General features: G+C 45.5%; 1 protein-coding gene across 5 annotated transcripts in view; it reads right to left on the bottom strand.

Moving 5' to 3' along the window:
• The window catches only part of PTPRM (protein tyrosine phosphatase receptor type M), a 662,162-nt gene that overhangs the window by 643,024 nt on the left and 6,371 nt on the right, over window positions 1-12,767 (bottom strand). The gene's annotated exons all lie outside the window — the stretch shown is intronic.

The following is a 12,767-nucleotide window of genomic DNA, read 5'->3' as shown; positions in this document are numbered from 1 at the left end:
TTTTGCTTAAACAAGGGACCTTTAAAAAACAACAGGTGTGATCCACTCAGTTTACTTCCCAGCAAATGGGAAGGTGCAGGACTGGACGATAAATCCTTTAGAGACTAGCTGGTTTTCAATTTTTTGCTCTGACCCATTTTGGGAATGAAAGTAATCAAGCTGTCAACTTAATAATATAGGTCAGTAAGCATAATTTCTGTTGCTAAAAATTAAAATAGAATTAAATTAAAATACAGAGAATTAAACTTTCAATCTTATACATATATTTTGTTGCAGAGAAGTCTGGTAAGTCATCACTAAAAGACTCTCAAGTTCAAACATATTATAACAGGATGATATTCTATGGAAAAATAAAATGTAAATAACCAGCTCAGAAAGAAAAAGTAGGTAGGTCAAGTTTCTCTCAATTAAAGAAAAGCATGTTCATGGAGTTTTAAATGGCCAATGGACAGTATCAAATCCCTTTGGTATTTATATTCTGTCTCTGATGGATGTCTTTATAAGATTTTTGTAAAAGTCAGTAATTACCACAGGTAATAAATTCTCTCCTTCTTGACTATATGAACATATGATGCAATTTTTTTTCAGATGTGAATTTATCAACATACAAGGAAGTGTCTGATTATTTTTAATTCTTTGAACACATGAGCTTCACAGATCTTGGAACTTACTGGCATTGGCTCCCAGTTCAGGGAAAACACTTCCCTAAAATAAGATTTTATAAAGCAAGAGCTAATGGCAACCCCCACCCCAGTTTTCTTGCCTGGAAAATTCCATGTACAGAGGAGCCTGGCAGGCTACAGACCCTGGACTTGCAGAGTCAGATGCGACTGAGTCAAAAACAACAGCAACAAATCCTTGTTTTGTTTCTGATTTTTACCAGTTGTGCCACTGATATGACAACAGAGTCTCCAGAATGAAGCCCACCCAGTGACTGGGAAGTCCTGCTGAGAGCTGGGGTTCCCCCCTGGTCCTTCATCCTGTCATTCAGGGCCACTGCCCTGTCTACCTGAAGCATCCACCCACCCTCCTGGCTTCCCAGCCGACCAATCAAAGGGACACAAAGAGATCCAGAGGTTCAAGACAGAAGCAGGATACAACCACGGGGTGTTCAGAGTGACTGCCTCCAACATGAAGAACTGGCAGGCTCTGGGTCTTGGTGGTTTCAGACTCAGGCTGCTCAAGGTCAAATTCCAGCTTTACCCTTGCAATTTGCCTAAGATGGGCCACTTTGCTTAGTCCCTGAGCTTATTCCCCAGCCTATAAAATGGGGGTCACTTATGTGCTTATCAGCATTAAACCAGGTGATACATATAAAATGCACTTAGAATGATGCCTAGACACTTTAAGTATTCAATAAGCATTAGTTGTCCCTTTGTTGTAGTATAATCTTTTTACCCTTAAGTACTGCTGTGCTGATTAGAAATAAAGCCGATAAATGCACCCACAAGTGCCTGACAGGCAAGGCAGTGGTTGTGCTTTCACACTCACCGCTGGGACCAACACTCTGTCCTGTCTTCACCCTTCGGAGGAGAAACAGGAAGCCAAGCAGCCTGACCTCCTTAGGAAGAGGGCTGATGGCCCAGAAGATAAAAGAAGATGGCTCATCTTCTTTTAAAACCCACCCATTATAGGAGATGGAGATGGAGGGGGAAAGAGGAAAAGGAAGAAAAGAAACCCCAGGAGCATGACACCAAGTGTAGGAATAAACAAGAAGTTATTCTTATTTGCAAAGCAGAAACAGAGTCACAGGTATAGAGAACAAACGTATGGGCACCAAGTGGGGAGAGGGGGTGGGATGAATCAGGAGACTGCAATTGACATATACACACTACTATGTATAGAACAGCTAACTAATGAGAACCTACTGCATACCACAGGGAGCTCTACTCAGTGCTCTGTGGTGACCTAAATGGGAAGGAAGTACAAAACAGAGGGAATGTATGTATACAAATAGCTGATTCACTTTGCTGTCAGTGGAAACTAACACAACAATGTAAAGCAACTGTGCATGTATGCTACATCGATCCAGTCCTGTCCAACTTTGCAACCACATGGACTGTAGCCCACCAGGCTCCTCTGTCCGTGGGATTCTCCAGGCAAGAATGCTAGAATGGGTTGCCATGCCCTCCTCCAGGGGATTGTTCTGACCCAGGGATTGAACCCAGGTTTCCTGAATTGCAGGCAGATTCTTTACTATCTGAGCCACTAGGGAAACCCCAATGCACAGTTTATTTCAGCATAATTCTCCCCCATAATATTGCAAAAAAAGTGATTCAAATAAGCAAACTACCTCACCCTTGTAAACTTCATATACCAAATAGTCCTTTGCCATGATGACTCATTGGAGAGTGTTCAACCCTTCAAATACAGATCTGTGTGCTCTCTGTGTCTCTGTCCAATCTTAAAAGCAAATGCAATTTGTTCTAAAGGTGACTAACATCAATGTCCAAAGGCCTGTTCACCTGCACTTGGAGTGAAAGGTCTGAAATCCTCACTGACCTTCGTGGCATTTTGCCCAAGACCACGAGTGCACACAGACGAGAGCTTTGCAAAGGACTTTACACGTTTCACCTCCATCCGACCCCCAAATGCTAAACATAGGATATTACAACAATACAATTCTTTCTAGAGGATTTGAAACCCTGGAGATGAAAGCATTCACCCCTCCTCTGCTTGTGAAAAGTACAGACAATGTCTCTAATCCATTCATTTCATACAAGTTACTAAGAAGGGCTCCCCAGGGGGCACTAGTGGTAAAACCCACCTGCCGATGTATGAGACAAAAGAGACGTGGGTTCAGTCCCTGGTCAGGAAGATCCCCTGGAGGAGAACATGGCACCTCACTACAGTATTCTTGCCTGGAGAATCCCACGGACAGAGGAGCCTGGAGGGCTACAGTCCATAGGGTTACAAAGAGTCAGACATGACTGAAGCAACTTAACATGCAGGCACTAAAAAGCTGAGTACTTTTCCTTCTAATTTACTATTTTAGAGGCTATAAACTACTGTGCATTGCTGGGTTGTACCAACTTTACAATCCCTTTTAACACCAAAATGAGAAACTGTACCAAATACTTGTCATTTAGTCGCTAAGTCAGCACACTTAAAAATGACGACTTGTGCTTTGGGCCCCAGAGGCTCTGAACGGACGGAGTCCTCTGGGTCCACGAAGAGCTGTACCCACTGTCTGTGCCACATCCTGAAATGTTGGGGCCTCAACTCCAGAAAACTCCATCAGGTGACAGCGCCACCCACAGGATAGTTTCGGGAGGTAACTAACACATACAGGACCCGCAGTGTGTGGCAGTGATATTCCTGTTCACTTTTCCCTCCTGGGAAGCCCGAGGACAGAGCAATAAGCTAATAAATTGGATCAGAAATGGAAGAAAACCTGGGGCTTGCAGAACCACACCCCTTGGGGTTTTCAGACCTTAAAGGAAGCACACAGCCTCAAGCTCATCCCATGGTCACCGGCCTCTAAGAACAGGGCCACTGGTTTCACACACCAGGCACTGTGCTGTCCACAGGGTGACCAGGGGTGACACAGCACTGCTCTCCACAGATGAAGAAACCAGCCTTGGAGAGGCCAGGGGACTGTCCCAAGGGATGAATGACACAGCCAGGGTGACTCAGGTACGAGCAGCCTATCAGTCCCTCCAGAATACACCTCGGGACACAGTTGTTTGTCTCTTTGCAGAGCATCCATTATCACAGGCGATCTCTGAGGCCAGCCTCTGAACCACAGCATCCCAGAATGACCCTTTTTACAGATAAGGAACTGAGCTCCACGAGTTCAATGGCTTCCCCTCGGAGGATGGCCAGTGGCGGAGGGGCCCTGGAACGCAGGGCTTGCAATCCCATATTTCCTTTTTTCACGCGCCAGTGATTTCTCAACTGTGCTCTGCAAAGAAGCACCTAGGACGCAGGCCCCAGGGGCCCTGTGTGGGGCCCCGCTTCTGCCCTGCCCTTGTGTCCACGTCTACCCTTCGCAATGTGGCCCAACTGCCCCATGCATCAAGGGGGAGGTATGTTCCCCTACCCTGGATTCAAGGCTAGCCATGTGACTGTGACGAGAGGGTGAGGCAGGAGTGACGATGTGCCCTCCCCAAGAGTAAGTCAAGAGGCCTTGGCCCCCTCTGCTGTCTCTCTGGAAACCCTGCCTGCAGAGGACCCCAGGGAGGGGAGCCCAGCCGCCCCAGCCAAAGCCAAACCTAGACCAGCCTGCAGCCAGCCAACCTTAGAGTGTCAAGAGAGGCCAGCCAAGGTCAGCTGAGTAGAGACACAGACAGAAAGCATACAATCCCAGTTCAGACCAGCAGGCACGCTCCCCATCCATAGAACACAAAAAACAGTAGGTGCAAAAAACAGTGTGCACCAGTGGTCCCCAACCTATCTGGTGGCAGGGACCAGCTATGTGGAAGACAATTTTTCCACAGACCTGGTGGACAGGACACCTGGGGGCATCCAATACTTTGGCCACCTGATGAGAAGAGCCAACTCATTGGAAAAGACCCCGGTGCTGGTAAAGATTGAAGGGCACGAAGATAAGGGGGCAACAGAGGACAAGATGGTTGGACGGCATCACCAACTCAATGGACATGAGTTTGAGCAAGCTCTGGGAGAGGGTAAAGGACAGGGAAGCCTGGCGTGCTGCAGTCCATGGGGTTGCAGAGAGTTACACACGACTGAGCGACTGATCAACAATGGCAGGGGGCAGGTGGGGAGGGCGAGTCATGGCTTCAGGATGATTTAACCACATTACATTCATCGTGTATTTTATTTCTATTATTATTATTACATCAGCTCTATCTCATATCATCAGGCATTAGATCAATGAGGTTGGGGTCCCCTGGTTTCTGCCATCAGATTTGGGGGCATCTGTTACTGGGTAGTAGTCCATCAAACACTTATTTCTCCAATTTGAAGGGTCACTTTTTAAACCTGCCCACAACAAATTTTGTTAACCAACAGATATTTATGCTTTTCTACCTATGTAAGATTTTACTTTACTAAAAAACATGGTGCTTTGAAAAGTAAGTTGAGAAACTACTGAGCTCAGCTCTAAAACCCTCCCTGCCTCCTCCCACACCCATGTTCTTCACTGTTAGTGAGCTGAGACTGTTCCACGTGTCACCAGGATGTAAAGAAATGCACACACACAAAAGCTGCCTTTGACTGACTCAGACACTAAGACTTTGGAACTCAATTATTTTCAGCTATCACCACCCAGTTCCAAGAGATTCAATCAATTTATCATGATGCGTAAAACAGCAAGATAAATTAGAATAAGGTGAGACAAGTGCTTCCCAGGTGGCCCTAACGATAAGGAACCCACCTACCAACGCAGGAGACTTACGAGATATCGGCTCCACCCCTGGGTTGGTAAGATCCCCCTGGAGAAGGGCACAGCAACCCACTCCAGTACTCTTGCCTGGAGAATCCCAAGGACAGAGGAACCTGGCGGGCTAAAATCCATGGGTCACAAAAGAGTCGGGCATGACGGAAGCAACTTAGCACGAATGCACAAGATGAGTGAAGAGGAGACCAAGACCAAGAAAAGGAACCAGAATTCAGGTTCTATTGCAGAGATGGTGGCTGTGGGCATTTTTCTGTTTTAGGCCCAGTCAGCAGCTACTCCCTCCAGCTGGTAACAGAACCCACGCCTCCATGGAGCAGCCCCAGTTTCCACACTCTCATTCCCCATGGCTCCTGAGGGCTGACCCCATGCCTGGTCCAGTGTGCTGGCCAAGCAGGGCACGAGGTTAAAGTGGGAACAGGTGATGTGAGCTGACTCCATGAACCACAGGGAGGCGTGGTCTGTGCTGCTGGAGGAGGGACTATCTCTTTCCCTGGGGCTTGGGGCTGGAGGATTCAGCCTGTAACTCCTTAGAAACACCCAGCAAAGATGCTTAGAGAGAAAGGCTCAAGCCACCAGGACCAACCGGGCCATCCACAGCCTTCTCTTTGCACAAGCCAACAAATCCTGTTTGATGAAGTCCAGTTTGGCTGAGGCTTTCTGTTCAAAAAAGTTCTAACTCCTTCAGCCCACACATCTGAATCTGGCATCCAAACAGCCAACATAGAGAGGAAAACTTGATGGGTTATACAATTCGCCTTGCCCACAAGAAGAAAGTACGTTCATAAGGGAAGTCATACCTTTTCCTGGAAGTGAGACCCAGGACAGCTCCCCAGAGGGTCATTCTAAAGATTCTGTGCTGTGCTTGTTTAGTCGCCCAGTCGTGTCCAACTCTTTGCGACCCCAAGGACTGTAGCCCACCAGGCTCCTCTGTCCATGGGGATTCTTCAGGCAAGAGTACTGGTGTGAGTTGCCATGCCCTCCTCCAAGTCTAAAGACTCTACATCACATAATAAAACACTCAGCACCTTCCTAACAGACCCAACACTCCACCTGGAATGCTTTTGCATGGAGCACATCTCAGTACAGGTGGATAGCATCGAGGCATAAATCAGGAAAAGACAACCTGATTTTTCTGCATGGCTGAAGCAGCTTATCACACACTCATCTGTGTGCACAGGGAGGGGTGGGGAGAGGAGAGAGAAGACAGTGCACACAGCCCTTGCTCAGGGGGCCTGGCTTTGTTAGGAACAGAGATAGCTTTACCCACCAAAGCTCCCAGCAGTGATCTCAGCTAAGCTCTGATGAGCTACTGAGCATGGACAGTTTTGAGAATACCATACCCTCTTGGCATGGTACCCAGGCTTCCCTGATGGCTCAGTGGTAAAGAATCCACCTGCAAAGCAGCAGACGCAAGTTCAGTCCCTGCATCAGAAAGATTCCCTAGAGAAGGAAATGGCCACCCACTTCAGTGTTCTTGCCTGGGAAATCTCATGGACAGAGGAGCCTGGCGGGCTACAGTCCACAGGGTCGTGAAAAGTGGGACCCGACAAGCGACTGAACGACAACAAACAGCATGGTACCCAGCACACAATAAGTGCCCAGTATAAATCCCTGAAATAAGGCCTACCCACGGTGCCAAGAGTTAAACAAAAAATATCAGCCTAAATGGTGTAGTTGCGGCAGACTTGGGTGGCTGCTATGGCTGGCAGCTTCTTCCCCAAATATCGAGGGGGAAAAAAGTGGGTTTTATCTGTGCATAGTTGAGCAGAGGCAGGAAGAAACAAAAGCTGAACAATCATAGGAAGCACCTAAAATCCTTCCAGCATGCCTGCTATACCCACTTTCTTGTAACAAGCACCTTCCTGCTGTATGAGGCAGCATCTCAGATTGATCCACTGTTCGAGACATTTCTCCTATCCTCCTCTATCAAAAACGACCTACGGATGCAGGTCTCATTCCTTTACACCATGCTACCTGACAAACTCAAGTGAACTCAGGTAACAGTCCTCAGGCTTTCTAAGTATTTGGCGAGAACCTATAGATTCTTGAATCAAACATCTTCATTTTAGAAGTGAGAGATCTGACATCTAAGGATGTCAACTTAGGGAGGTGACAGCGAGTTGGGGATGTCATACTTGAGATGACTTAATGAGCCACTGCTCCCAGAGATGACATTTCAACAAGCACCTTTCCTCCTTGGTCGAAATGATGAGCTGGTGGAAATTTCAAGCGCTCTAATAGAGGGGGATGCCCATGCTTGAGGTTAGGTCGTCTTTTAGGAACTATTGCAATAAAAATGTCACGCTTTTGGTCCCTGCTCAGGGGACCCCTAAGGCCAATTATTCTCCAGTGTCCATGTTTCAATGAACATCAGACAGAAATAAGTGCTGGAAAATTATCTCTCCAGTATCATCGTGTCTTGTTACCGTCTCTGAATGAGTCATCTCAAGTTTTGGCTCACAGCTGCAAATATAGAGATCGAAAATGATCTGTGTTCTGATTCTCTGAAATATCTTTATTCTCTTATTATACCCTAAAAATTCCAGACTGATGTCACATTTACTGGAGTTCATCAGATTGAAAGATGGGTTGTTGCTGTTGTGTTAGCCACTAAGTCGTGTCTGACTCTTCTCGAACCCCATGACTGTAGCCCGCCAGGTTCCTCTGTCCATGGGATTCTCCAGGCAAGAATACCAGAGTGGGTTGCCATTTCCTTCTCCAGGGAATCTTCTGGACCCAGGATCGAACTTGCATCTGCTGTATTGACAGGCAGGTTCTTTACCGCTGAGCCACCAGGGAAGCTCTGAAAGACGACTACAAAGCAGCTTGGTTCAGAAATCATTGTCTCTGCCGACACCAGAAGGCCTCTGCTTCCTAAGAGAAACAGTCTCCAGTCAATTACAGTATGGTACGTGAAACTTCATGTCACGATCCGCAGACGCTTTCTGAACACTAGTCAGAAAAGACGTGATAAATTTTCCAAAGGGCAGGGTCTCTGAGTCCCTGCTAATGTCCTGCTGGTACTCTTTCAACTTTAGCGAGTATGAAGATCTCGGGGTCCGGGGTGTTTCTTTACCAGTTTCGGTGGCCCCTTCCAGAGGCTGTGACTCAGTACCCATGCAGGGCCAGGAATCTTCATTGTTATTTTTTTAAGAAGAGCTTTGGGTGAATCCAATGCAGGTGTCCAGAACTGCCTTCTGGAACTGAGCAGTCCTGGCTTTTCATGGTGCCAATTCTGAGGGGTCATTTTGTGATTCTCAGGGTGTCTTTCTTTTAAAATATAATACTGGCCTTATGTTTATAACATACATATTTTTTTAGCACTTCTACAAACACATCACCCATTGAGCCCCCAGGACACTCAAATACCAAAGTCCTGGACCCAGAGAAGTTTGAACCATATGAAATTGTCAATATACAAGGCTTTCTGACATAAAAGTAGGGAGCTTATGTGGTTATACCCAAGGGATGTGGGTGCCTCCCAACCTCATACAGCTGGTCTGCTTGTTTAGTCTTCACCATAATACTACAAAGTGTTTTTCCAAAAAACAAAACTGAGACTCAAAAATCAAATACCATGTCCAAGGCCACACTGCTGTTCAGTGGTAGAAAGAGATTTCAAAATCAGGAACACCTGATCTGCTGGGGGGGCGGTCTCTGCCCTCTTTCCTCCCCTCCAGGACCCCATAGCCGACATCAGGCCATTTAATTAACAACACCCTCTACTGATCCGAGCCCCACTGGGACTGGCCAGATCCCACTCCAAACTTTCCGAGGGTCAGCAACACAGGCCTCTCAGCAAGCTCCCCACAGGGGCTGGAAACAAAAGGGAGGGGCTCTCTAAAAAGCCACCCAAACAGGATGAAATGGTCACTGACAAGCAGAGACAACACGGCAAGGATCCCCATAACATACACACGGGACATGTGCCAACGAGTGACGGTTGGGGAGACATCACACCACGTTCAGATGCCTGGATGCGAAAAGTCAAGGCAGTGAACACAGGTCACAGGACTGTTGTCAAAGCAGCCTCTTTTTATTAAGTTTCCTCACTTGAGAATACGCCACAGTGAATGAAGAAGCAAGGAGAGCCTGCCTGCTGTACCGCAGACGAGCAATGGGAATGCGCGGGCTGAGCTCTGAGCAGGTGTAATCAATTTCACTCTATATCAGAAATAAAGCAGGAGATGATATCTATTACTCCCTGTCATGGCAGCTTCTTCCTGGTGATACACGGTTCTTTTAATACACCAGAAACTAAAATCAAATCATGCTTATCTACCACATAGTGAATTTCTTTTTTCTTTCTTAGAGATCAGTATAATACCAAAATTCTACTTTATGGCACTAACTGATTTATAAATTTTTATTACATATGATAAAAATTATAGGCTCATTTTTACACATTTAATTAACAAAAGGTAACCTTTTTCCTTTAAATTTAGCAACCGAATCTCTATGTGCCTATTAATTTCTAAGGGTATCAAGCACCAAACCCACCACCTGAGCATACTGTTAAGATTACTACAAATGCTTTTAAAAAATCAAACTTCATAGGAAAAAAAATCAGCAGTAAGCAGAAGTAATTTGTGTTTTCTCTTCCCTAAGAGAACTTTATTCAATCATTCACTCATTCCAAAATATTTGTTGAGTTTATTAATTTACTATGTGATTGTTGTTGTACAGTCGCCCACTTATGTCCGACTCTGTGACCCCATAGACTGCAGCACGCCAGGCCTCCCTGTCTCTCACCATCTCCCAGAGTTTGCCCAAGTTCATGTTCATTGCATCGGTTTTGTCATCCAGCCATCTCATCGTCTGTCGCCCTACTCTCCTTCTGCCTTCAGTCTTTCCCAGCATCAGGATCTTTTCCATTGAGTCCACTCTTGGCATCAGGTAACCCCTTTGTCATGGCAAAGGGGGCTGTGTAACTCAATAATGCTTTGAGCCATGCTGTGTAGGGCCACCCAAGAAGCATGGGTCTTAGTGGAAAGTTCTGACAAAACGTGATCCATTAGAGGATCCAAAGAGATGGCAAACCACCCCAGTATACTTGCCATGACAACCCCAAGAACTGTATAAAAAGATTATGTGATTACTAAATGCAAAACACTGTAACTTGATTCTATACATTATGAGTATTTATTTTAAAAGAAATGCTTTAGACAACTTTATATTTGTATCTAGGGAGAATATCACAATGAGGCAACTTCAAACTTGTGGTTTTAACATTATTTAAAACATCTCAGACTACACCAGAGAAGACAGATCAAACAGAAACCCTCAGAATGGACTGCAGGAAGGGTGTGATCCAGCGCCTCCCCATCCCATCCACAGTCAGAAGCCCATGTTAGACCCTGTTGTGATTCCACCACTAGAATCAGGGAGAAGTACCAGGCCTCTGCCTTCCATGGTAACTCAAACTAAAACATATTCTCACTGTCTGCAATAAATCTGCTTTCTGCATATTGAATAGGAAAGAGATGAAAGGGAATACTCAAAATCTGAAAACAAACGGATGCTCTCTAAGTGTTTCTGTTCTGAGGCCCATACAAACCACATGCTTTGCTTCTGCCTAGCTGTTGTATTTTTAAATAAATCATTCTGTTAAATGCTAGCTCCCTCCTTCAAGGGAGAGTCTAAAAACTCTGTTTTCACAAGCCTCTGACAATTTGACCCTCATTCTCTCTCAGCTGTAGGTCCTGGATTCTTGACCATAACAGTTTCCCTCCCTTGCAGCCCCAGCGTGAAAGTAAGTAAGATCCTTCCATCTGATCCTCCACCATCCCTCTGCCTCCAATTCAGGGCCCAAACCTTTCACATCACAGAAAAAGTTTTTAAGGACTTGGGATTCTTCTCAGTTTTAAGCAGAAAAATGGACTAACTCAGGTAACACTCTAGTATTCTTGCCTAGGAAATCCCATGGACAGAGGAGCCTGGCAGGCTATGAGGTATCCATGCAAAGTTTAATGACTGCCTGCATTATATACCTGAACCAGCAATGTTGGGAAAGGAGTCTCCTGCAGACAGAAGCGAGGTGCCCACGCTCTTCATATCTATGTCACACATCTGCACGTGGCCACTTTTCTGGTCGATTACCGAAAGACTTGATGGAGAAAGTTCCGTAAGTTACCCTGAACTCTTAGATAGCTGCCAGATAATCTATTTCTCCCAGTGCCACTGCTATACACAGAACAGCGGCCACTTAGGATACAGCCATGGAGAAGGAAACGGCGACCCACTCCAGTAGTCTTGTCTGGAAAACCCCAAGGACAGAGGAGCCTGGTGGGCTATAGTCCATGGGGTCGCAAAGAGTCAGACACCACTGAATACTCACACAGGATACAACCAAAAAGAGGAACAAAGGAGAAATAATCACCACAGAGTCTGAAGTTGTCCTGGAGTCAGTTTTGAACTAAAACAAAGTGAATTACAAGTAAAGCAGCAACTTCCACTGAAGAATTTCATTTGATGTGAACGAGTCATCACAGCAGATGCAGGCTCCCTCCAAACCTTGCCTTCCTTCAGCTCTCAGTGGATGCATCCAGGGAGCTGTGCGGGTGAGGCTAGGTGATACCCCTGCCTACACACCCACTGGGCAGCTACACCTGCTGATGGGCTGGGGACAGCGGCCAGAGGAGTAGGGAGCTGGAGGCCTGCCTGCCGTATGGAAAGCACTCTGCCCGCCATGTATTCTCTGAAAGTTTGCTGACAACGTTTCAAGATAAATCCGTTAAATGACATCACAATCCATTTTGTTTACCTGGAGTGTTTAAGGATAGAGAAGCAGGGATGGTCTTTGGCGGAAAATAGAAAAACGAGGTGCTATCTTAGGAGACTCATAAGAGTACATTATCAATACTTTACAAAGATCTATATTAAAAAGCTCTTCTCTTCTATTTGGAAATGAAGTTCATTTCCAAAGGCAAAGTGTCACATTCCCATATTAAAATTCCAAATTTGATGCACATTAATTCCTCATTCTTGCCTAAGAAATTCCTTGTTTCTTTCTATTTCAGTAGATTTTGAAACTTTAAATAATTGGACAACTTTCCGAAGTACTGTAACTGTATCCTTCTGATCTTTGCCCATGACCACCCCCAATGCCTTCTGCAATCCCCTAAAGGGGCTTTCCCAGCAGTAATGCTCAATATCCACTTTGAATAGAAAGTATCATTTTAATAGGTGCACTGGGCTATGTGCTTATTATAACAAGTCAACAAATATCTTTGAAACACAGTGTCAACCCACAGAAATTTCCAGTGGCTAATTTTCAGTGACTGCAAAATTTAATTAAAACTTTATATTGCGGTAAGTAAAATTAAAGGAAATTTTTTTTCATTGTCATTTTACAACTGGCTGGATCCAATATCTTCTGCAGATAAGAACATTATTTGAAATGTCG

The sequence above is a fragment of the Bos javanicus genome, chromosome 24 (assembly GCF_032452875.1).
Source record: "Bos javanicus breed banteng chromosome 24, ARS-OSU_banteng_1.0, whole genome shotgun sequence".
Taxonomy (NCBI): domain Eukaryota; kingdom Metazoa; phylum Chordata; class Mammalia; order Artiodactyla; family Bovidae; genus Bos; species Bos javanicus.
This window is presented reverse-complemented; position numbering and strand designations above follow the sequence as displayed.